We start from the raw sequence: 26846 nt of genomic DNA, 5'->3' as shown, positions 1-26846 counted from the left end.
AGGCACTAACCTCTTTGTTAGAAACTCTCTTTATGACTCATCGACCCACCTGGGCCGATATCCAGCAACTCCTGGACATCCTCTTCACCACTGAGGAGAAAGACAGGATTCTCCGGGAAGCCAAGAAGCTGGTCCCAGGAAACAACGGCAGGCCATCGGAAGACCCCCTTGAGATAGAGGAAGCCCTGCCCTCCCGGAATCCGGACTGGAACCCGAATTCATCAGCAGGTAGGGAGCGGCTAAAGGTTTATCGCCAGACTATTCTGGGTGGTCTCCGGGCTGCTGGAAAGCGCCCTATGAACTTGTCTAAAGTAGGGGAAGTAAGACAGGGAATGGATGAGTCCCCAGCAGCCTATTTAGAAAGGCTTCTTGATGCTTACCGTACTTATACTCCTATAGACCCAGAGGCTGAGGAAAATAAAAAGGCGATTAATGTAGCATTTGTGGGACAAGCAGCTCCAGACATTAGAAGAAAGATTCAGAAGATTGAAGGGTTTGAAGGAAAAAATTTGTCAGAGTTAGTGGAGATTGCCATCAGAGTTTTTGACAACAGGGATTCTGCAGAAGAGAGACAGGTTAGGAAACTGGCTAAGATTTTTGCTATCTCCCAAGAGGAACAGAAGAGGAAAACAGGCTCTGAGCCCCGTGAGAGAAGACTATGGAGAAGTAGAAGTAAAAGTAGGGAAAGAGCGTGGATGTTAGAGAAGGATCAGTGCAGCTACTGCAAGAGGAAAGGGCATTGGAGAGGAGAATGCCCAAAGAGAAGGGAAACCAAAACACTGGCCTTGGATGATTGACAGAGTCGGGGCTCTCCCCTCCCAGAGCCTAGGGTAACTCTAAAAGTGGAGGGAAAACCGGTCAGATTCTTAGTGGACACTGGAGCAGACATGTCTGTTTTAAAGCAGGCCTTAGGGCCGATGACCAACCAAAGGACAAAAGTAGAGGATATTACCAGCCGGTGTGTGCCATGCCAGAGGACAAATGCTGCTGGTGGAGTAGCTGTCAAAGGAAGGAGGGAAAGAGGAACGGTGCCAGGAGCCTATTGGGAGGTAGACTTTACTGAGGTAAAAACAGGCAAGTATGGATGTAAGTACCTGCTAGTTTTTGTAGACACCTTTTCAGGATGGACAGAAGCTTTCCCAACCAAGTGGGAAACAGCGCAGACTGTAACGAAGAAGCTGCTAGAGGAGATAATTCCCAGGTTTGGACTCCCAGTGGCCATAGGCTCGGACAATGGCCCTGCTTTCATCTCTCAGGTAACCCAGCTTTTGGGTAAGTCATTGGGGATTAATTGGAAATTACATTGTGCCTATCATCCCCAAAGTTCAGGTCAGGTAGAGAGGATGAATAGAACTCTAAAGGAGACCTTAACCAAATTGACCCTTGAGACTGGCGAAAACTGGACGGCCCTCCTACCATTTGCCCTTCTGCGGGTACGCTGTACACCATACTTTAAGGGCATCACACCTTATGAGATAATGTTCGGGAGGCCTCCTCCCTTATGTCCTAAGCTTGGTTCTGAAGCCATAGCTGAACTGTCTAACCAACATTTGTTACAGTCCTTACAGGCCCTGCAGAGAATCCAAAATGAACTTTACTCCCAGATCAAGGCCGCTCATGAGAAGCTGCCTAAAGTTGCCCCAGCCTTACACCCTTTTGTGCCAGGACAGGTGGTGTGGGTAAGGCGACATAAGACTGAGTCCTTGGAGCCTCGCTGGAAAGGCCCCTACACTGTAGTCCTGACCACTCCGACTGCTGTCAAGGTAGATGGCCTAAAGACCTGGATCCACGCTTCCCACGTCAAAGCAGCTAACCTGACCAAGGAGGACAAGTGGAAGGTGGTGCAATCTGGTGATGATCCACTAAAATGGACATTTGTAAAACATTTAAACTAGTAATGTTCTTGTGACTTTGATAAAGAATAAGAATGGGAGAGTTTAAGTTTAAACTCGGAGTTTGAGCATTACCAAATTTTTGGAGGTTTATTACATTGTCAAAAGAGGAACTGAGGAAAAGACTTTGAAATCAAAAATGCATTTCCAGTCTGTCTATAGGCATTTTTGTAACAGTTTTCAACAGACCCACACAGGACAGGTGATTCGTTCCAGGTAAGAGCATACTTAAAAACTATTTCTGTGTGGACCACCTTGTTGCTTTAATTGGAGTAAAGTGGCCTCTTATATGACTCACTGATCTGAAATCTGCGGTTCAAAGCCAGCCCGGGCAGAGAAAGGTCCCTGTGAGAGTCGTCGTCTCTACTCAGCCAGCAGAGTGCTGGGAACAGAGCTGTGAGTTGCTTTGAGGCTCAAAGTGGTAGAGTGCTAGTCTTGAGCTGGAGAGCTGAGGGACAGCACTCAAGCCCTGAGTCCAAGTCCAGTGACGGACCAAGAGAAATGCCAAAGGTGCATTTACCTCTGAGTGGAAAAGTCACTCCTGGGACAAATGGAGCATCCAGAGGCAGCAAGCCACTGCTTGGATGGCAGAGACAGTGTCAGATCTCAGAGTCACCTGTGTTTGGCCTTTCAAAAGTTAACTGGAGCCGGGAGGTCCTAAAAGAATGGTTTGTAAGCATGCCTTTCTAAATGCCCATGTCTTTCTACTGGGCAGGAACTTGCCAGTCATCTATGATAGTGGGTAGTAAATCTAAGATACTGGGGAGACATTCTTCCTGTGGTAACCTTCCCACTCCTCTAAGTTAACTGGAGTTGAAAAAAACATGCGTGGCAGGCTACAGAGTCACTCCCAGGAAATGCTTGGAGTGGGAGGTGTATCCAAGTGTATTAGGGTGTCCAGATGAACTAGGGTGCGACCTCAGAGGAGGTATGCCAGTTACCTAGGTAACTGGATGGAGACTTAAAACAGGTGAGAACACCTGTAGCTGTCCTGGGGGTGGACCTCATAGATAACCAGGTTCTTTCTGGGTACAAGCCTAAGAACAGCAGTAACATCAGACTGGCTCTTGTATCATGCTTGCTCTCCCCAAAAACCTGTGGGTGGAACCATGTTACAGTCCAGGCAAAAAGCTCTTAGAGAAATCAATGATTTGATTTTCATGTACAAGAAAAAAACGGGGGAATGTAGTGGGGAGGCCAGATCTGCCCAGTGCCATCAATAGCTGTGGAGGGACTTCAGGTTGACTCCAGCTCAGATTAGAGCAGAAGCCAACTCCATCTCCATTAAGCCCTCCCCCACCCTATTCAGGGAAGCTCCCTTTACTATGTAGATTGACTACCTGAGGCCTGGGAGCTTCAAGGGAACCTGTGTCCTCCTCTTTATTATGATAAGTTATGTAGATTAACCACCTGAGGCTTGGGAGCTTCAAGGAAACCAGCTATGAATAGGCATATCCGCCTGCATCATGTGTGCCCCGCCAAATCCATGCGTCAATTCTAACTAGAATGATAGGTTAGTTCAAATAAATATTATGAGACAGACTGTAACTCTATTGGCCACCTGCGTGCGGCCTAGCATGCTCTGTAAGTGTTGTATCTTCATTGGTCACCTGCGTGTGACAAGTTTGTCTGTGATGTTTGCCTTATAACCAGGCTGGAAGGCCACACGGGGGCGGTCCCAGCTCCCGAGTCTGGGCCGCCCAGTTGTGTACAAGCCCAGCTCCCGAGTCTGGGCTCCACACGTGGTTGGCAGTTTCGGCTCCCGAGTCCCGGCTGCGACCAAGGCCTGTCGGTTCACTTTTTGTTCACTTTTCACTTCCCCAATAAAACTGTCTTTTTGTCACCTTGTAGCTGGAGACTGTGTGGTGGACTCTTGGGAGAACCAGGAATCCCCTCCCTTGGGGGGAACCCTGTTTCATTGTAGCGAACCCCCACTCTACTTCAATTTCACATTATTTCACTTTATTTCTTTTTATTTCATTTCATTTCACATTTCATATTATTTCATTTCATCTTATTTTATTTCATTTTGTGTCACATTATTTCATTTTTTCCATTTCATTTGGTTTAGTTCATTTTATTTCATTTTATTTTATTTTAATGAAATTAGATAAATGACACAAAATACACTGAAATAAAGGAAATGATATCAACCGAGCTGAAATTTTAAATTAGGTAAATAAATGCAATAAGACTTCCCTCCTTCCCTCCCTCCCTTCCATCCTTCCCTCTATCCTTTCATCCTTTCCAACTTCCCTCCCCTCCTCCCTCCACCCTTGAATGCATGTGCTGTGGTCACTAAGGAACCTCTCCCCACCTGAAGCCCCTCCTGAAGTTTTCAGCTCTGCATATTAAAGGATGTCCTGCTTCCCAGGGGTCCCCAACTTCCTATACCTCTTCCTGGGCTTCCTCCCCCAACCCTTTGCCCCTCCTCTTTTCCCCCTAATCCTGAAGGAAGGAACTTCACAAACTCCTATCCAGCCTGCCATTGGCCCAAGGCCTGTGCCCCTCCAAAAGCCTTAAGCTGTGAATATCAAGGGATCCCTGCTCCCCACTTCCCGGACTTCCTCCCACTTTCTTCTCCTGGTTCCTCCCAGAAGCCTGAGGCTGTGGGAAAAACCTCATGGACACCCTCCCCCTAGGGGGGGAAAGAGAACAAAACCAGTAAAGAGGAAGAAGAAGAAGCAGCCAAGGCCTAAGGAGGAAGGTGAGGCCTTGAGAGGAACAAAGCAGCCTGGGGTGGGTGTGAGGAGGGGTTGGGGAGGGAAATGGTCAAGGGGGGCAAAGTTCAGGAAGAGTCTGGGGTCCTAGAGTCAGTCAGTGGTCATGTATGCCATACACTAGTCAGTTGATTATCATATAATTATCATAGTGTCAGTCAATTATCATATAATTACTATAGATACCGTCACAGCCAGTCAATTAAAATATAATTATCATAAAGCCAGTCAAATATAGATACCATCAAATAGCCAGTCAATTATCATATAATTATCATATATACAATCACAGAGTTGATGAATTATCACATAATTATCATAGTCACTTATCAAATAATTATCACAGATGCCATCATAGAGTCAGTCAATTATCATATAATTATCATAGAGTCAGTCAATGATATATACCGTTAAATAGTCACTCAATTACCATAGAATTATCATAGATACCATCACAGAGTCAATTATATAGTTATCATTATACGATCACAGAGACACTCAATTAACACATAATTATAGAGTTCATCAATTATCATATAATTATCATAGAGTCAGTCTACCATATCATTATCATAAACCATAAAATAGTCAGTTGCCTTATAATTATCATAGATACCTTCAGAGACTCAGTCAATCACTATACATAGCATCATAGAGTCAGTCAGTTACCGTATAATTATCATAGATACCATCATAGAGTCAATTATCATATAATTATCATCTATACCATCAGTCAATTATCATATAAATTATCTATACCATCAGAAAGTCAATTCTCATTACACCATCAGAGTCAATTATCATATAATTATCCCATATGTCGTCAATGTTAGTCAATTATAAAAATCATCAAACAGTTAATTATCATATAATTATCAAATAGTCATTTATCATAGATACCGTCATAGTCAGTCAATTATCACATATACCGTCAATTATCATATAATTTTTGTATATACCATCAAATAGTCAATTAACATATAGTTATCATAGAGTCAGTCAATTATCATATAACTATTAGACCACCACAGAAACACTCAATTGTCATAAAATTATCATAGGTAACATCACAGAGTTTGTGAATTATCATTTAATTATCATATATAGATTCACAGAGTCCTCAATTATCATATAGTTATCATAGAATTCAATTATATATAACCTCATAGAGTCAATTACCATATAATTATCATCTATGCCATCACAGAGTCAATTATCACATATGCCATCAAATAGTAAATATCATATAATTATCATAGAATCTGTCAATTATCATAGTCAATTAGATAATTATCACATCGTCGGTCAATTATCATATAATTATATAGAGTCACTCCATTACCATATCATTATATATACCGTCAAATACTCAGTCCATTATCTTATAATTATCATTGAGTCAGTCGATTACCCAATTATTTCCATTTTCATTATGTATTGATATTATTATTTATTTGACTATCATTTATTACGCAATCACAAATGTTATTATTTTATTATATTTATAATTAATTTTATTATTGCCTATTATTTCTATTATTCTCTATTGCTGTTATGTATTGCTGCTTATTTTTAGTTGCAGTCATTTTTTATTATTATTTATTTAATTATGATGTACTAAGGGTGGTTTATTATTATCACTATTGTTTTTTTTTTTTTTTTTTTTTTTTTTTTTTTTTGCCAGTCCTGGGCCTTGGACTCAGGGCCTGAGCACTGTCCCTGGCTTCTTCCCGCTCAAGGCTAGCACTCTGCCACTTGAGCCACAGCGCCGCTTCTGGCCATTTTCTGTATATGTGGTGCTGGGGAATCGAACCTAGGGCCTCGTGTATCCGAGGCAGGCACTCTTGCCACTAGGCCATATCCCCAGCCTTATCACTATTGTTAATTGCTATGATTTGTATTATTTTCATCAACTAGTTTTATTTATTTCATCATTAATTATTATTTATTGTTATTCCTATCATTGCTTCTTTTTACTATTTATTTATGGCTATGGTTTATTATATATATTATATATATTATATTATGTATTATATATATTATATTATATATATTATATATATTATATAATGCTTTGTTTTTTACTTCTATTATTTTTATTAATTATTGTTATTGTACTTATTTTTATTAATTATTTATGGTCATCTATTTTTATTCTTTATTTGTTATTGTTTATCACTATTGTGATTTTTCTCTTTTTATGACTGTGTTTTACTATTATTAATGGTATAATTTTCGTAGTTTATTATTATTTATTTCTTACTATTTATTTTATTGTTAGATATTATTACTTACTGTCTATTACTATTTAGTGTTATTTATTATTAATTATTGTTACCTATTGTTATAATTATTATTTATTTTTATTATTTTTATTATCATTATTTATTGCTATATGACTTTTTATTATTTACTGTTATTATTTATTTCTAATTATTTATTTCATTCTTAGTTATTATTTATTATCATCTATTATTATTTATTATTATGTACTGTGACTTATTGCCCTTTTTATTATTTATTTTTATTATTATTTATTGATGTGATTTTCAGTGCTGATATATTATTATTTATTTCTTATTATTTGTGAACAATTATTTATAGTCTACTGTTTTTTATTTATTTTTATCATTTATTGCTATGATTATTTGTTTTTATTATTCTTTATTATTTGCTATCATTTGTTATTACTGATTAAATATTCCTTATTATTACTTATTTCTTATTACCATTTCCTTTATTATTAATTATTGTTATGTATTGCTATTTTTCTTGTTTTTCATTAACCATGGTTATTCATTCCTATTATTTATTATTTTCATTATTTATTATTATTATTTATCGATGTGATTTTATTGTTATTTATTTATTTATTATTCATTAACTATCATTTTTATGATCTGTATTATGTATTATTATTTATTATTATCATTTATTGTTTATTATTGCTATTATTTATTGCCACAATATGTAATTGTTGAATATTTATTATTATTTCACTTATTATTGATTATTTATTGTTATCTATTGTTATTTATTATCATTTATTGTTATTTATTGCTATGAGTATTTACTTTCCTTATTATTTATTTATTTTTATTGCTATGATTTTTATTGTTGATTTCTCAGTATTAATTTCTTATGATTATGTGTTAGCTATTTATTATTATCCACTGTTATTTATTATTATCATTGACTGCTATTATGATTTACTTTTATTCTTACTCTTTATCTCTCTAATTTTCATGGCTGATTTTTTGATATGTTTAATCATGTGTTTCTATTCATTTTATTATTAATGATTACTTATGGTTATGTATTGTTATCGTTTATTATCATTATTATTTATTATCTTTATGATTATTATTAATTAGTGGTATCATTTTTTATTACTGACCATGAATTACTTGCTAATATTTATACGAGGCAAGCACTCTTGCCACTAGGCCATATCCCCAGCCCCACTTGCTAATATTTATTTCCTATTGCTTTTTATTATACTCTGAATCATTTTTTATTATACACTGCTATTTTATCATTTATTATTATTATTCCTCATTGTTAGGGATTGCTATTATTTAATGCTATTATTATGGTTATTTGTTGCTCTGATTTTTATGGTTGATTTCTTATGTATCCTTTGCTTCGTATTATTATTGATTTTGTTGTTTCTTATTTATTTTATTATCTGGTGTCATTATTTGTTATTGAGTACTTATTATTTGTTATTTATTATTATTTAGTTATGCAGGACGATGAGGGTGAGATTGATGAGGATGAAAATGAGGATGAGGATGAGGAGGGTGCGGATAAGATGATGAAGATGAGGATGTGGATGATGAGGATGAGGAGGGTGTAGATGAGAATGAGGATGAAGATGAGGGTAAGGATGAAGATGAAGATGGTGAGGATGAAGATAATGAAGATGAAGATGAGGATGGTGAGGATGAGAAAGAGGATGAAGAGGAAGAAAGTGAAGATGAAGAGAATGAGGATGAAGATGAGGATCTGGAGAGTGAGGATGAAGATGATGAAGATGAGGATGAGGATGGTGAGCATGGTGAGGATGAAGATGAGGATGAGGATGGTGTTAGGAGGGAGAAGATGAGGATGAAGATGAGGATAAGGATGAGGATGATGAGGTTAAAGATGATGAAGATGAAGATGATTAAGATGGCAGAAGTGGCCTTGGGCAGAAGTGAACAGAAATGGACAGAGCTGTTTGTGGTTTTCCTTTTCTCTTCCTCCTGCTGCCCTTCCTCCTTCCTCTTCCTGTCTTGGTTCCTCTTCCTGTTCGTGTGCTGTTCCCTCTTCTTCTCCCCCCATTCGTCTTCCTGGTTCCTCTTGTCCTTTCTCTCCTTTGCCTGTCCTTCCTCTTCCTCTCCTTTTCCTTCCTCCCCATCCCCTTCCTCCTTCTTCTTCTCTTTCCACTTCTTTGTCCTCTCTTTCCTATTCGTCCTCTCCCTCTTCCCATCCTCCTTCCTCTTCCTCTGCCTCTCCGTGTTCTTCCTCTTCTCGTTGTTTCTTTTCCTCTTTCCTTCCTTTTTCCTCTTCCTTCTTTTCCCCTTCCCCTTCCCCATGTCCTTCCTCTTTCTTGTCTTGTTCTCCATTCCTCCTGCTTTCTCTACTTCCTTTTTCTCTTCTTTATATTCCTCTTCCAATTTTCCTTTTGAGTCTCCTCCTCCCTGTTCCTATGCTCTTCCTTCCCTCTCCCATCCTTCTTCCTGTTCCGTTTCTCTCCTTTTGTCTTCCTCTTCTTGCCAACTACTTGCTCTCATCATTCCTTTTCCTCTTCTCCTTTTCTTCCCACTTCAACCTCATCGCCTCCCTCTTCCTCTCCTTTTCCTGCATTTTCCTGTTCCCATTCTCCTTCCACTCCTGCTTCCTCTTCCTCCTCTAATTACTCTTCCACTATCCCTTCCTATTCCCCTTCTTCTTCTGCTTCCCCTTGCTGTAACACTTCCCTATCTATTTCCTCTTCCTCTTCAACTTCCCCCACTGCTTCTTGTTCTCCTTTTACCCTCTCTTCTCTTCCTCTTGTGCTCTGGCTTCCCTTCCGACTTCTCCTTCCCCTTCCCTTTGTTGTTCTTGTTCCCCTTCTACTTCTCATTCTGCTTCTTATTCCCCTCTTTCTTCCGCTTCTACTCCTGTTCTCCTTCTTCTTCTACTTCTCATCCCCTTCTACTTCTGCTTCCACGTCTACTTACACTCTTCCACTTCTGATTCTGGTTAACCTCCCCCTTTCCCTTCCTCTTCCCCTTCTACTTCTGATTCCCCTTCCGCTTTCTCTACTGCTTCCTCTTCTATTCTTGCTTACTCTCTCCTTCCTGTTCACCTTCCACTGTCTTGTCCCCTTCCACTTCACATTCCCCTTTTACTTCCACTTCTATACCTACTTCCTTTTCTCCTTCCGATTACCCTTCCACTTCCCCTTCCTGTTCCTCTCTACTTTCAATTTCCCTTTCAATTTTTATTCTCCTTCCTCTTCCTTATTCCCCTTCTCCTTCCTCTTCCCTTCCACTTCCTATTCCCATTCTACTTACACGTCCACACAAACTTCCTCTTCCACTTCTGGCTATCCCTTCACTTCCAGTTCCCATCTACTTCCGCTTCCTCTTTTGCTAATCCTTCCACTTCCACATTCCCTTCAACTTCCTGTTCTACTTCCTGTTACCCTTCCGCTTTCTATTCCCATTCTACTTCCACTTCCATGTCTACTTTCTCTTCCACTTCTGGTTACCCTTTCCATTCCCACTACCCTTCTACTTCTGCTTCCCCTTCTCCTTTCTGTTAATGTTCCACTTTCTACTCACCTTCTACTTCCTCTTCCCGCCTTGCACAAGTCAGTTCTGCCCGCTTGTAGCCATAGCCACGGTGCCCAGTGGCCTCCGCATCATCCGTGGCCTCTCCATCCTGGCCTCCGGGATGTGGCGCCAGTGTTCTGCCTGCTGCTGCTGCTGCTGGGTTGCAACCGCGCTGGCCAACCGGCCCTCCGGTGGCCGGCAACCCTGCTGCTGCTATGCCCCGGCTGAGCTCCACTGCATCTTCCGCAGCCTCTGCACCATGCCCTGCGCCTTGCCCGCCGACCTGGAGAGTGTCAACCTTGGGTGAGCGAGCAAGGAGTGTGGGCAAGGGGGGTGTGCAAGCAGGAGTGCCCACAGGAGTCGTTGTGGGCTACGAGAATATGGGCGTGCGTGCAGAGAATGGGTGTGAGTTTCCAAGGAAGGTGTGACTCTGCAATGTACGTGAGTGTGCAAGGTGCACGTGAGTGTGCATGACAGACTTGTATACAGGAGATGGGAGTGCAAGCCAGACATGGGAGTGAATGTTCAAATTGGTGTGAGTGGGCAAGGAAAGTATGAATGTGCACAGTACACTGGAGTGTGCAATATAGACATGTATCCAGGTGATTGTCATGCTAAAATGACAAGTGTGTGCATATAAAAGTGAGTATGAGTATACAGGGTAAGCGTGAGTGTGTTTAGACACTGTGAGTGTGCATGGCGGTTGTAGCTGAGTTTGTGCAACATAGGTGTCCATACACGAGAGAGGTGTGCATATGTGAGATAGATGTGTATGAGCAAGATACATAGGTGTGCATGTGCAAGATATGTGTGCATGGGGAGATAGGTACGCATATGCAACATAGATAGGTGTATGTGTGCAAGAGATTGGCGTGCATATGCATGATGGGTGAGCATGCACATGATAGACGTTCCTGTGTAAGACAAGTGCATGCAAGACGTGGGCATGCGTGTGTGACATGCCTGTGCCCATCTGAGATATGTGCGCACGTGTGTTGTGACGAGTTCACGAAGCATCACATGATGACGTAGCATACGATCCCATATATTGTATCATGTAACATAAGCCCACATGCTCATTACACAACATATCATTTTATATACACGTAATCATGACCTGGAACATAGTATGTGTCACTATTACATTATATGTATGCATAAAATAATATAATGTATATAAAATTGTATATATTATACATATATCACTATATATAACATATAATTACATATGTATATAATCATATGTAATACACATTATATACAATTATATATAATACAAAATATATAATAACATATCATCTAATATGTGATGTATAAAAACACAATACAGCAAATAATTTATAATAACAATATATAATTTCACATAATACATAATATGTAATACCATAACACATCATATATAATATATCATATCACATTATACATAATATATAACAACATATAATATATCATATATAATATATCATACATAAGATATAACATAATAACATAAAATATATAACATATAGTATATAGTAACATAAAATACCTAATATTTAACATAATGCATAATATATAATACATAGAATATCATATAATATGTAGCATACATATAATATATAATATACATAATATATAACATAACATATAATATATAATGTATAGTAACATATAATACATGACATATATTGTATAATAATATGTAGTACATAATATATGATATACAAAACAAAATATATAATATAAAATAACACATATTACATATTGTATAATACATAATATATAATAACATATAATACGTAACATACTATTTTTTAAAATATAAACATATAACACTACACACAAGGTGCATTCATGAGATTGTGTGCAATCACCCTATGACGTGTCATGATACACTATTATGTCACAGTAGTGGATTCAGATACAGGGCCCCATGTTGCATGTTCAATGGAGGAAAGAATGTGTGATCATGTCAAATGCAATCATATCATATATGATAAGGTAGTGGTCAGTGTCCTCCTCTTATGGTTCCCACATGGCTGCCATGGAAGCAGCAGCAGCATCCCATGTACCTGGCTTCCTCGGCAACAGTCCTCCAGGCTCAAGAGCATACTTATCAGTGGGTGCCTACTGAGCCCTGATTGGTCCATTCCTCACTGACATCACTGGTCCCACTTGTGATTGGTCAATTTGCTCCCTGATGTCACCAGGCATTGTGAGGAATCCCCAGTAGGGTATATAAGAAGCTGCTGTCCACTTTTGTCAGTTACAGCACTGGGAGCTTTTCTTGGTGACCTGCTGGACTAACTTCGAACTAACGCTTTATTTGTGTGGGGGTTTGGGAGGGAGCTGTGTTGGTTTGGCTTGGTTTTGGGTATTTCTTTTCATTATTCTGGTGTTTGTATTTACTTGTTTATTTTTTGGTTTAGCTCATTTTGGTTAAAATTACTTGTGTTATCTTCATTTAGAACATTCAAGATAATTATAAGATTGACTACTTGCCATCCCAGTGGAAAGATGTCAAGATACAACAAAGTCTTTTTTAATTCTTCCTCAGAAGGGGAGGAGGAGATAACTATCATCTTACAGTATGGATGGAGGACACCATCAGCCATGGTAGCTTTGGATATCTGAATGTGGCCCATCACTGCCTCACAGACACAAGGCTGGCTGTGAAAGTTCTCCTGAAGAGAGACCTGGAGAGCCATGGCATAGAAAATGAGGTGGACATTGTCAACAGCATACCTCACCCACACATCATCTGGTTTTTATGGTCATGGAGGATAAAGACTGTCTATCTCACGTCATGGAGTTGGTGGGGACACCTTATGGGGTCGATGTGCAAATCCAGCTGAAGCCACATATTTGAGCATAAAACTAGGAGGCTGTTCAAACAGATCATGAGTGCCATGCACTACCTCCAATAGAAAGGAATTGCACACTGGAACTTCAAGCCCAACAACATCCTGTTGGAAGCCAAACACAATGCCAAGGTCAGTGATTTTAGGCTGAGTGTCAGGATGACCACAGGGCAGTTGATAAAGGGAGCTTGTGGAGCCTTGATATTCTGACCCCTAGGTATGTTCTTACACAAAATGTATGATGCCTACAAGATAGACATTTGGAACTTGGGGATCATTTAGTATGACATGACAGTAAACTTTCCCCTTTGAGGGGAGAAAGTTTGCTGACATACAGGTCCTAGTCGTAGAGGCCAAGAATAGCCCATCACTATACCTAACTGCAAAGGGACATGACCTACTTTCCCACTTCTAACTGTGGACTGCAGTCCAAGGCCCAATGTTGAACAAATACTGGAGCACCCTTGGCTGATATGGTATTTGGCGTGGGTCCTGATTAGCCAGTACCCAGCAAGCTGGACCCCATTATTCTGGCAGTCATATGTGACATGGGATAGAATGCAGCTGAGACTCAACAGGCAATTCAGCACAGAGCATTCAATGAAGCTATGGGCACCCTCGTGGTCATCAGAGAAAACTTAAAACCGAATGCTGACCATGTGCAGTTGAGAACAATGCCTTGGATGGTACCACCATACCCAACTACTGAAGAACATCGCCCCAGCCCTCTCCCTCCATGAAGGAGACCCTGGTTATCTACACTAGTTTCAGCTTATCCCCAGAATTTCAGTGGGCTGATGATGGCACCCAAACACATGTGAAGAGAGTCTCAATTGTTAGTCTGCCTGCCATTCCCTTCTGCTTCCTGCCTAGCTACAATTCTAGCAGAATCTGGGACCAGTTTTCCTTTGACTGGTTGAGCAGTCTAGAGAGTTGTGAGGCAGAGGAGAATGCCCTTTCCTCTGGGGCAGCCACAAGTGGAGGCCACAGTCTCCAGCTGGAGTACTAGGCAGGGCGGGAAGAGAGTGGCTGACAGGATAGGCACCATTCTTCCCAGACTCTGCTGCTGTGTGAAGGCCCCAAAACAATGCCCACAGGGTCAGAGCACAGCTATTCCAAGAAGGGTTGCAGAACTCAGAAACTTTCTCTCATTGGGGTGTGGTAAATAAGAGAGGTGTACACATAAATGCTGCAAGAGCAAGTCATGCTGGAAGTTCACACTGCATGTGGCCAGCACACACATCAGAGGCCTCAGCCCAGCCAGGTCCTTTGGCAAGTGCTAGGGGATCCTGCAGCAGGGATTAGGGGAAAGGACAGCTGAAATGGAGTTGACTTTCTAAGCTAACAGGTAAGTTGAAAGGTATCTCCAGCTGCCTATACCTTCTAAGCAAACCAGTAGGCAAGCATTTTTTATTAATGTATGCAACATACCCCCAAATACTTTATACACTGTGCTTAAGGGCAGCAAGATTGGTTGAGCAAATAATGTCCATAATGACAAAATGGTGCTGTGTTTGGTTGTAACTTTTGCTGTTTCTTGAAGCCTGGGATTAATCAGAGGGGGGTAATCATGACATGCAGGCAGGCAGGCAGTCAGGCATAGGAAGTGCAGTCAACATCCTGTCATTATCACCCTTCTCTCATTAATCTCCGGCTACAATAAAAAGATGTTAGGCACTATCCCAACACATCTGGGAAGACAAGCCTTTTTAATAATGTATACAACTTGCCACCAAATCCTTTATATATTGTGCTTAAGGGAAGACATATTGAATGAGCAAATAATGTAAATTATGACATAATAATAGATATGATTTGTTGTAAATTATTTTTTATTGTAGACTGGGATTTCTGAAAGAAGGGTGATCATGACTGGCAGGCAGGCAGGCAGGAAGACATTATGAGGTACAGTCAACATCCTGTAATGATCACACTTCTCTCAGAAATTCCAGTATACAATAAACAGATCTTCATGCACTGTCAAAACACATCTGGGAAGGCAATGATTTTTAACAATTTTTAGAACATGTACCAAATCCATCGTATTGTTGTTGACCCTGGGTAACTGCAGTCGAAATCAGGACACGGGGGATGCAAGGCGAGTGAACCAATGCATACTTTATTCCAAGAGGGCCAGGGTTTATATAGGGTTAGAAACCAATATTACAATTACAGGGTAAAAGATCAATACAGCATGACATTTGTCTCAAATACAGAAGTGGAGGAAATTTCCTACTGTGAGGGCAGGAACTTGATACAAATGCCTTTCTAATTACAGGAGGTAGTGACTACAAAGATTATTGATATCAAAACAAGGAACTGTATACAACCGAGGTAGAACTATAATTATCTCCTAGCTACTATCTCCTTAAGGCTAGATAACATCAATCTTGACTTCTCCAAATACTTGTGAAATAACAGTGAGGAGACTTTCCTGTTTACAGTGGGAATCTAGTGAGGAGACTTTCCTGTTTACAGTGAGAATCTAGTGAGGAGACTTTCCTGTTTACAGAGAGAATCTAACACTAAAGGCAGCTGGTCTAGCAAGTCTCCTCAGGGAGACTAGCTAAGTAGGGGGAAAAAGGAGATTCTCACAACAACTGGTGGCTTCCTTTGGCCCACAAACACCAGAAATTCCTTACTGGGAATGTGTTCCCAAGGGCCTATTAGTGTGCTAATGAGGCATTGGAGTAACCGTGCCGGGGCTAAATTTTTCCACTGGTTGGAGACTTTAATTCTCCAACAATTCCCCCTTTTTTTATTAATTTTCCACAGCCGCTTCTCTAGAAAGTTTAAGGGCAGTTAGTAAAACATCAGAGGAATTATTCCTAGTGAAACGCTTCATTATAGCTATGATGGAACAATATCCTAAGAAAAAGACACATAACATAAGTATCAAGGCAATAGAGGCACTTCCAACACTATGGGTAATACTTTGCCACCACCCCCTAGGGTCTAGTCCTTCTAAGGTCTGAGCTAGTCCTTGGGCTATATCATCAATAGAAGAGGCATCTGGCAATTCCTTTTGAAAAGCTTCAAAAACCTCCCTGTACAAGCTTTGTTCACTTAACGTACCATTTAGTAGGGCTCCATCTATAAGCATTTGTATATCATTCCATTCACATTCAGAGGCATTATATTTATAAGGTGTTACACAGACATGACTAGAATTCCAATCACAAGTCAAAAACAACCGTTGCTGTAAAGCCAAATATTTATGTACAAGCCAAAACACTCCTCCTTTAACAGCTTCTATCTCATCTTGAAGGTGGGCATTTACTTCCAGCTGATGTTGCCACAGATTGTGGGAGTCCTGGTGCCACTGCACCACAAAGTCATGAGTTTGTACGGATTGTCGCAATGCGGCTCCGGATACTGCTGCAGTTGTAGCAATGGCAATCAGTCCAACAAGTCCTGCAATAATCAGTCCAATGGCACGACTCCTCCTCAGAAGCCGCTTGAAAAACTGCATTACCAATCCTTGTACAAGTCCTCCAGCCCAGGGACGATGCATGCGAACAGGAACCCAAAGGGAGTTGCGCAGGGTTAAAATCATGATCCTATCTTGACTAAAATTAAAGGTGACATTGTTATTCAAGCAAGTATACAATTTACAATTTATGCAGGTAATGGCATTCTTAGTTATGTTTATGGGGCCGACCATCAGTACTTGTGGAAAATGAACACAAGCAGAGATATTGTAGGTCTTTACAACTGTGAAGTTGTAGGAGGCCGAGGACCTTTTAGATCCTGAGTAAGTTCCATTGGCCAGCAATACGGGAGCCAGAGAAGCTGCTAATTTCCAGAGATGACGTTGTGGAGGAAATAGCCTGTCTCCATGGGCGAGCGCAGGCCGGGGGTCACTAAAGCCTGCTCCAAACCACCCTAAAAGCTGTTTAGCAGACATGGCATTGGACATGTTCATAGTTAAAGTAGGGTCACAAGATGAGTTATATTCAGTGCAGTTTTTCAACCACACACCACAAGGTCCCCAATCATACCAAGTATGTTGGGATGTATTCCAAATAGTTGGAAAAATTCCTCGACAATTTTCCTAACGTCTTTCAGTAAAGTTAAGGTTTAGGTAAGTAAAATTGTCACATTTAGGCAGGCCAGCAGGAATAGGATAATTATCTAATTCATAGGTATGAGATCCCACAGACCAGGAAGACAGTCTAATCAATCGAGTTCTACTGGAGTTATATGAACCTCCATGCTGAATCCAATATTGATATCTAAAAGGGTAACATGGGGAGCGGCCTAGACAGATAGCTTTAGAGAACTGAGAATAAGAGAAGTTAAATGATCTTTCCTCTTCCATAGGAAAGACTGGAATGCCAGACCCATAGGGGGAGAGAGTAAATTAGTAATAGATGTAAAAGAGACAGGGGCTTTTGTCCATAAGTATGGACATAAAGGAGGGTTAGAAATATAGGCCCAATACATTACCTCTGATGTAGCCCCTACAGGTTACCAGTGCACACCTGTCCATTAGAATGGCCTTATCACTTGGATGAGAATGTTTCACCCCGGTCTTGATGCACAGAGGGGTGTTTGTTGCTGGATCCACTGGAGCAGGTGCTAGAAAGATGGGCTGTCTTCTGTAGAAACATAAGCATACCCTCGCCCCTGGGTTAACAACTCCCTGGGGACCCAATCTAGCCCAACCCCCAATCTAATCCAAACCGGCTGCTGTTTGTTTTGCATAGGCGGAGCTAGGAAGTGTTCAGCTCTTGCTAAAACATCTCCTTGAGACAAATTTAAAAAGTTAAGGACAAATAATGCTTCTGCAATAACAGCTCGGGCTGTTTTATAAATACTTTTCATAGAAGTTGCATATCCCTCAGTACTATCCATACTCCCCCTCTTTAGTTTTGTAATTTGTGTTTTTAATGTATAATGAGCTCTTTTTACTATACCTTGACCTTGAGGATTGTATTTAATTCCTGTAACATGAAAAATGTTATGAAATTCTAAAAATTTTCGTACTTGTTTACTGGAATAAGCTGGTGCATTGTCAGTTTTTATTTGAGAAGGAATCCCCATGACTGCGAATGTTTCTAGTAAATGTTGAATGACATGAGTCCCTTTTTCCCCTGGTAGAGGTGTTGCCCAAATAAAAGAAGAATGTGTATCAATGGATACATGCACATATTGTAAGCGGCCAAATTCAGGGATGTGTGTTACATCCATTTGCCAAATTTTATTAGGAGCAGTTCCTGACGTGTCAATTAATTTTTGAGGGCTACAGAAATCCGAATCTCCTTGAAGAATGGAAAATAGGTTAGGAATTCTGGGAATTCCTAAGGAAGGGCAAAGCCAATTGCTGTCCCTAGTAACTTTTGAAAATTATTAAGAGTTTTAAACTCTTCAGTACGAATTTTTATTAATTGGGGGGTAATTACTTGTCTTCTAACTAAATATCCCAGATACTTAAATGGTTCTTCTGTTTAAATGAATTTTATCAGGGGCAATTATTAAATTATACTGTTGAAAGTCTAAAGGCAAAATTTGTAACAATTTTGATACAATATTTTTATCAGGTGCAGCAAATAATAAATCATTTTATTGAAAACCTGTAAAACAAACTGGAGTAGTAATTAAACAATCATCTTGATAGCCATCGTTTTCCTATATCCAACTTAAAACAAACATTTTAAATTTCATATCTCAGAATACATTTTTGATCTCAAGTCTTTTACCAAGCCTGGTTGTATTAAAAGAAATCTGGAGCCTAGGTATCACCCATTGCTTCATGCTGCTTGTTTTTCACTTCCAAATTTCTTATCTAGAAAGGCATTCTAAAACCTTTTAAAGTAGAGGCTTCACACCTTTACCTTAGCCTGTATTTGCATAGAAAAACTGAAGCCCAGGGGGCACATTGCCTCCTGGTTGTCTGCTTTAAAAGAGCCATTTTCCTATATACAGAGAGTTAATGAAAGTTGTGTACTTCTATTCCCCATTAGTTTATATACTTTAAAATATTTACCTGATTATATGTGACTTAAGATAGTTAATCTTACTGTTACAGTACAGTTTACACTTAAAAAATTTAGTACCTGATTCATTAAAGTGATACCCAAAACAATTGTAACAAGAGTACACTTAGCAGTGTGCCCCAGAATTATAACCATGAGATTTCAGAGTTAGCATATTTGCCTTTTTGATACATCCAAATTGCAAACCTGTACAGAAATCGAGTTATATCAGGTAAATAAACTTTTAACTCTCCTTTAAGATATTCCAATTTTAATCCATCCTAAGGGGCAGTTTTAGAAGTATCAGTCAAATCATACATTTTACCCTGAGGTTTCCAATGTTTATACCTGAAAACAAAAGAAATAAAAGAAAGGCCTCCATTGGCCTGTCCTATAGAATGGGCCTATCTCCATCCTACTCCTTAGAGCTTGATGAACTGCCTTGGGGCCAGCTTGCCCTCTCCCACTATGAATGGACGCCACCCTACGGCTGTCCCATCACGTGGATAGGCTAAACTGCACTTTTGTCAGTTTACCCCTCACTACTGAGGATAGGTTCAAGGGCCCATGCTAAGTTCTTATTTATTTATTTTTAACCATGAATTAAAGAATTTTTAACTATAGTTCCTTTTAAAATAAAGTAATAATCCTTTAAAGCTTTTGGTAAAGCCCAAACTCGATGATCTTTTGAAGTTTAAAGTTAAACTAACCTATTTTTATATCATACATTTTTAATCTTGAACACATTCACACCCACATACATTTGTGCGCGCGCACACACACATACATACATTCACATATGTAGGTATTAATGTAAACAGAACTTAAAAACAGTCCAAACAACTATCAGCCGTACATTTTGTAGTGGCAAAAGGTATATTTTCCAATCTTATTCTTGTAATGACCAAAACTTAAAACAAAACCTTTAATGAATGATTTTAGCATCGTTTAGTCTTATTTGCTAGGGCCTATTAGTTTTAGCAAAGTATCTTAGCATGCTAAACACTGAAGATAACTGGGTTGGGGTCCCCTGGAGTATTACTGAGTCCACCTAGCACTTGACTCTTAGTGTTTACTCTCAGGCTAAGATTAGCCTAGCCGGCTGTTTGAACTCAGCTCTTAGCAGCCTGCACTTTTTCTGCCTTCTTGCAGAAGGAGACACAGTACCTAGTAAATGTTTTGCCCATAGACATGTAAATGGACAACAGAAATAAGGGAAACAAAAGTTTATGTTTAAAACTGGTACCAATCTCAAAGACAAAACTAGTCAAGACAAAACAGAACATAGAAACAGAGGCTTTTACGCCTTGGATGGCATGTCCAGCGTCCACAAGCTGCCAGCCAGAGTGATGGAAAGTCCATAGGGCCCTGAAAATTCTCAGGGGGATCTTCCCCAGTGGAGATTTCCATCCCCTGGCAATCAACCTGCCGAGGCCGCCCACCAGAGGACTTTTTTTTCCCAATTTAGCACTCCACACGAAACACAACTAATCAAACAAGGACAAAGACACATGAAACATGTAGCGCAGGCGCAAATTAAAAGTGCAATTGCAGTAAAAATTCTCTTGAGAAGTAAAAGAAAAATCACTAGTCCTTCCCCAGTTCCAGGCTGCTGGACTAAAACAGGGAGTGTCAGCTCCCCTGCTAGTGCCTGGTTGTAAAGAAAAGATGATGGGGAAGCCTCCTTCACTGGAAGGGAGCCATGAGACGGCCCTGTATTACAGCTGTCCTAAATTGAGTGAATCTGGTCAATATCTTGATAATTACGGGGCTGTGCCACACCTCTGGTTGGAGGGGGTTCAATGACAGGAAAAGTTTGATAGCAAGAGAGAGAAGCAGAACCATAGGACTTAGATTAATTAAAGTAAAAGTGGGCTCCGCGGCCGCAATTATTTGTTCTTTACTTTCACCTTCCTGACTGCCCCTGGCAGATCGAAAGAGCATCTGTAGCACTTTGACTGCACTGCTGAGATGCCTAAATTAGCATCATTCTCTGAAGGAGCATAGGTAGAGGCTGAAGGCTTATTTGATGTTAATTTTTCTTTAACAAAACTGACAGGAGATAGTTCAGGTGTTGCCATGTCTTTTAGCTCCTGCCCAATTTGAGTTTTTACCTCCCCGGACAAATTATAAGCCTTCATAGCTTTTTCCACGTCAGCCTCTGGCTCAGCAGCTGATGTTATGATAGCATCAGGAGACATCATGCTCACGGCTGTATGTATTAATGCCCAAACAGACCAAAATGTAACTGGAACCTTGTCTCCACACCGATATTCATTTTTCATATTATTCTCTACTCATTCCCAGACTTCTAAATCTAAAGTATCTTCCTCCAGGAACCATGGATTATACTCCACTACCTGTACACACTCATCTCTTTGTGAACACGAGACCATAGCTCCGTCCCGTTTCAATACATGGTGGATAAAATTAGAAAATGGAGTTGGTTTAGCTTGTCCCATAACCCCGTAATTTTTTAAGAATAGGAGCTCACCACACAGATCCCTTGTCTCCTGTGAATTACACACAGATCCCTTGTCTCCTGTGAATTAAAAATATCTCTCACCTCACTCGAGAGCTCGGCAGTTCCGCAATCTCCTGTGGATCAATTGTCAGGTCCCTGGGTCCGGACGCCAGATGTTGACCCTGGGTAACTGCAGTCGAAATCAGGACACCGGGGATGCAAGGCGAGTGAACCAATGCATACTTTATTCCAAGAGGGCCAGGGTTTATATAGGGTTAGAAACCAATATTACAATTACAGGGTAAAAGATCAATACAGCATGACATTTGTCTCAAATACAGAAGTGGAGGAAATTTCCTACTGTGAGGGCAGGAACTTGATACAAATGCCTTTCTAATTACAGGAGGTAGTGACTACAAAGATTATTGATATCAAAACAAGGAACTGTATACAACCGAGGTAGAACTATAATTATCTCCTAGCTACTATCTCCTTAAGGCTAGATAACATCAATCTTGACTTCTCCAAATACTTGTGAAATAACAGTGAGGAGACTTTCCTGTTTACAGTGGGAATCTAGTGAGGAGACTTTCCTGTTTACAGTGAGAATCTAGTGAGGAGACTTTCCTGTTTACAGAGAGAATCTAACACTAAAGGCAGCTGGTCTAGCAAGTCTCCTCAGGGAGACTAGCTAAGTAGGGGGAAAAAGGAGATTCTCACAACAACTGGTGGCTTCCTTTGGCCCACAAACACCAGAAATTCCTTACTGGGAATGTGTTCCCAAGGGCCTATTAGTGTGCTAATGAGGCATTGGAGTAACCGTGCCGGGGCTAAATTTTTCCACTGGTTGGAGACTTTAATTCTCCAACAATTATTGTGCTGAAGTGCAGCCAGATTGGTTGAGAAAATAATGTACATAATGACATAATAGTGTTATGTTTTGTTGTCCTTTTTTTCTGTTTATTATAGCCTGTGACTTCTGAGACAATGTTGATAATGAGAGGCACGTAGGCTGGCCGGCATTATGAGGTACAGGCAATGTCCTGTGATGACCACCTTTCTCTCAGAAATCCCAGGCTACAATAAACAAAACTTTGTTCACTGTCTCAACACATCTGGGAAGGCAAGAATTTTTAATAATGCATAAAACATGCCCCCAAATCCTTTATATTTTGTGTCTAAGGGCAGCTAGATTGTTTCGGCAATTAATGTCCATAATGACATAATAGTAGGTGTGCTTTGTTGTAAATGTTTTCTCTTTATTGTTGCCATGGAATTTTCAGAGAAGGGTGTTCATGACAGGCTAGCAGGCAGGCAGGCAGGCAGGCCTACATTAGGTGGTACAGTCAACATCCTGTCATGGACACCCATCTCTTAGAAAGCCCAGGGTACAATAAACAGGACTTGGTGCACTGTCTCCACATATCTGAGAAGGTAAGCATTTTTAACAATGTATACCACATGCCCCCAAATCCTTTATACATTTTGCTTAAGGGAAGTCAGTTTGGTTGATCAATAATGTCAATTATGACATAATAGTAGCTATGATTTGTTGTAACATTTTCTGTTTATGGTAGACTGGTATTTCTCAGAGAAGGGTGATCATGACAGGCTGGTAGGCAGGTAGGTAGGCAGGCTGGCAGACATTAGCAGGTACAGTCAACATTCTCTCATGATCACCTTTTTCTCAGAAATCCAAGGCTATGATAAACAGGACATCATGCACTCTCTCAACACATCAGGGAAGGCAAACATTTTCAGTAATGTATACAATATGCCCCCAAATCCTTTACAGGTTGTGCTAAATCTGTGAAGTCAGATTGGTTGATCAAATGAGGTCAATCATGACATAATAGTAGCTATGATTTGTTGAAATCATTTCTGTTTATGGTAGCCTGGGATTTCTAGGAGGTTGATCATGACAGACAGGCAGGCAGGCAGGCATCCAGAGGTACAGTAAACATCCTGTCATGATCACCCTTCTCTCAGAAATCCCAAGCTACAATAAATAGAACTTTGTCCACTGTCTCAACACATCTGGGAAGGCAACATTTTTAATAATTATACAACATACCCCCAAATTCTAATACATTAGGCTTAAGTGCAGCCCAATTGTTTGAGCAAATAATGTCGATAATGTTATAACAGTAGCTATACTTTGTTGTAATGTTTTCTGTTTATTGCTTGGTATTTCTGAGAGAAGAGTGAATATGACAGGCATGCAGGCAGGAATGCAAGCAGGCAGGCAGGCAGGCAGTCATTTGAGGTACAGTAAACATCCTGTCATTATCTTCCTGCTATAAGAAATCTCAGTCTACAATAAATAGACCATTGTGCACTGTCTCAACACCTCTGGGAATGGAAGCATTTTTAATAATGTAAACACCAGAGCCCCAATTCTTTTATACATTTGCTAAAGGGCAGGCAGATTGGTGGAGTAAATTATGTCCATAATGGCATAATAATAGTAATATTTTGTTATAAAATTTTCTGTTTATTGTAGCATAGGATTTCTTACAGAAGGATGATCATCACAGGCAGATAGGCAGGTAGGTAGACAATAGGCAGAACAATCAACATCCTTCATATATACCCTTCTCTCAGAAATCCCAGGATAAAATAAATAGAACTTTGTGCACTATCTCAACACATCTGGGAAAGAAAAAGTTTTTAGTAATGTATACAACATACTCCAAAAACCTTTGTACATTGTGCTTAAGGGCAGCCAGATTGAGCAAATAATGTCAATATTGACTTAATAATAGCTAGGTTTTCTTGAAAATATTTTCTCTTTATTGTAGCTAAGGATTTCTGAGAAAAGGGTGATCATTCCAGGCAGCCAGGCAGTCAGGCAGGCAGGAAGGAAGACAGGCATTAGGAGGTACAGTCAACATCCTGTGATGGTCACTCTATTCTCAGAAATTCCAGACTACAATAAACAGAACTTCGTGCACTGTCTCTACATATCTGGGAAGACAAGGCTTTAAATTCTGTACACAACATGCCCCCAAGTCCTTTATAAATTGTGCTTAAGGGAAATCAGATTGGTTGAGGAAATAATGTCTATTTTGACATAATTGTAGCCATGTTTTGTTGTAAATTTTTCCTGATTATTGTAGCCTGGGATTTCTGAGAGATGAGTGATCATGGCAGGCAGGCCGGGAGGAACGCAGGCAAGCAGTCATTATGAGATACAGTAATCATCTGGTCATTATCACCCTTCTCTCAGAAATTCCAGGCTACAATAAACAAAACTTTGTGCACTGTTTCTACATATCTGGGAAAGTAAGCCTTTTAAATGCTGTAAACAATATGCCCCCAAGTCCTTTATACATTGTGCTTAAGGGCAACCAGATTGGTTGAGCAAATAATGTACATGTTGACATAATAGTAGTTCTGTTTGTTGTAAATTATTTTGGTTTATTTTAGCCTGGGATTTCTGATAGAAGGTTGAGCATGTATGGCACGCAGGCAGGCAGGCATGCTGGCAGGTACTTAGGCAGGCAGAAAGGCATGTAGGCATTAAGTGGTACAATCAATATGCTGTCATGATCACCCTTCTCACAGAAATCACTGGCTATAATAAATAGGACTTGCTGAACTGTCTGCACACATCTGGAAAGCAAGCCTTTTTAATAATGTATACAGCATGCCCCAAAATTCTTTATACATTTTGCTTAAGGATACAAATTGGTTGAGCAAATAAGGTCAGTCATGACAGAATAGTAGCTTTTATTTTTGTAAATTTTCTCTGTTGATTGTACCATGGTATTTCTGAGAGTAGGGTGATCATGGCAGGCAGGCAGGCAGGGAAGCAGTCAGGCAGGCAGGTATGCAGGCAGGCATTAGGGGGTACAGTCTACATCTTGTCATATCCACCCTTGTCTCAGAACTCCCAAGCTCCAATAAAGAGAACTTTGTGCACTGGCTAACACATCTGGGAAGGCACGCATTTTTAATGATATATATACAACATGCCCTGAATCAATTATAAATTTTGCTTAAGGGCAGTCAGTTTGGTTGAGCAAATAATTTCCATTATGACCTAATAGTAGCTATGTTTTTTTTGTAGATTTTTTCTCTTTATTATAGCGTGGGATTTCTCAGAGATGGGTGATCATGACAGGCAGGAACGCAGACAGGGAGGCAGGGAGGAAGTAAGGCAGGCCTTAGGAGGTACAGTCAACATACTGTCATGATCACCATTCGCTCAGAAATCCCAGGCTACAATAAAGAGCACTTCATGGACTCTCTGAACACATCTGAGAAGGCAAGCATTTTTAATAATGTATACAACATGTGCCCAAATCCTTTATACATTGGGATTAAAAACAGCCATATTGTTTGAGCAAAAAATGTCCATAACAACATAATCGTAGCTATTTTTGTTGTAAATTTTTCTGTTTACTGTTGCCTAGGATTGCTGAGAGATTGGTGATCATGACAGGTAGGCAGGCAGACAGGCAGGCATTAGGTGGTATAGTCAACATCCTGTCGTGATCACCCTTCTTTCAGAAATCCCAGGCTACAGTAAACAGGACTTTCTGAACTGTCTCCATACATTTGGGAAGGCAATCATTTTTAATAATGTACACAATATGCCCCCAAATCCTTTATAACTTTTGCTTAAGGGCAGCCAGTTTGGTTCAGAAAATAATGTCCACAATGACATAAAATAGCTATGATTTGTTATAATTTTTTTTCTCTTGTGTGTACCCTAGGATTTCTTAAAGAATGATGATTATCACAGGCAGGCAGGCAGGCAGACATTAGGAGGTACAATCAACCTTCTGGGTAAGCACCCTTCTCAGAAAGCCCAGGTTACAATAAACATAAATTCGTGCACTGTCTCAACACATCTGGGAAGGAAAACATTTTTAATAATGTACACAACATGCCCCCAAATACCTCATGCTTAAGGGCAGCCAGATTGGTGGACCAAATATTGTCAATCATGGCATAATAGTAGGTATGATTTTGTATATTTTTCCTTTTTATTTTATCCTGGGATTTCTGAGAGAAGTTTTATCATGACAGGGTTGCAGGAAGGCAGGCAGGCATTAGGAGGTATAGTCAATATTCTGTCATGATCACTCTTCCCTCAGAAATGCCAGGCTACAATAGACAGACTTCATGCACTGTCTCAAC

General features: G+C 40.0%; 1 long non-coding RNA gene across 1 annotated transcript; it reads right to left on the bottom strand.

Annotated features, from left to right (window-relative positions):
• Window positions 1–220: 220 nt before the first annotated feature.
• LOC125342083 lies at window positions 221–26238 on the bottom strand. Its single transcript, XR_007209139.1, has 3 exons — window positions 26228–26238; window positions 18662–18665; window positions 221–408 (listed from the first exon to the last, which is right to left on the bottom strand). It is a non-coding gene; the product is annotated as an uncharacterized LOC125342083 (long non-coding RNA).
• Between the last annotated feature and the right edge of the window lie 608 nt (window positions 26239–26846).

The sequence above is a fragment of the Perognathus longimembris genome, chromosome 25 (genome assembly GCF_023159225.1).
Source record: "Perognathus longimembris pacificus isolate PPM17 chromosome 25, ASM2315922v1, whole genome shotgun sequence".
NCBI lineage: Eukaryota > Metazoa > Chordata > Mammalia > Rodentia > Heteromyidae > Perognathus > Perognathus longimembris.
The sequence above is the reverse complement of the archived record's forward strand: the minus strand, read 5'-3'. Positions and strand labels throughout refer to the sequence as shown.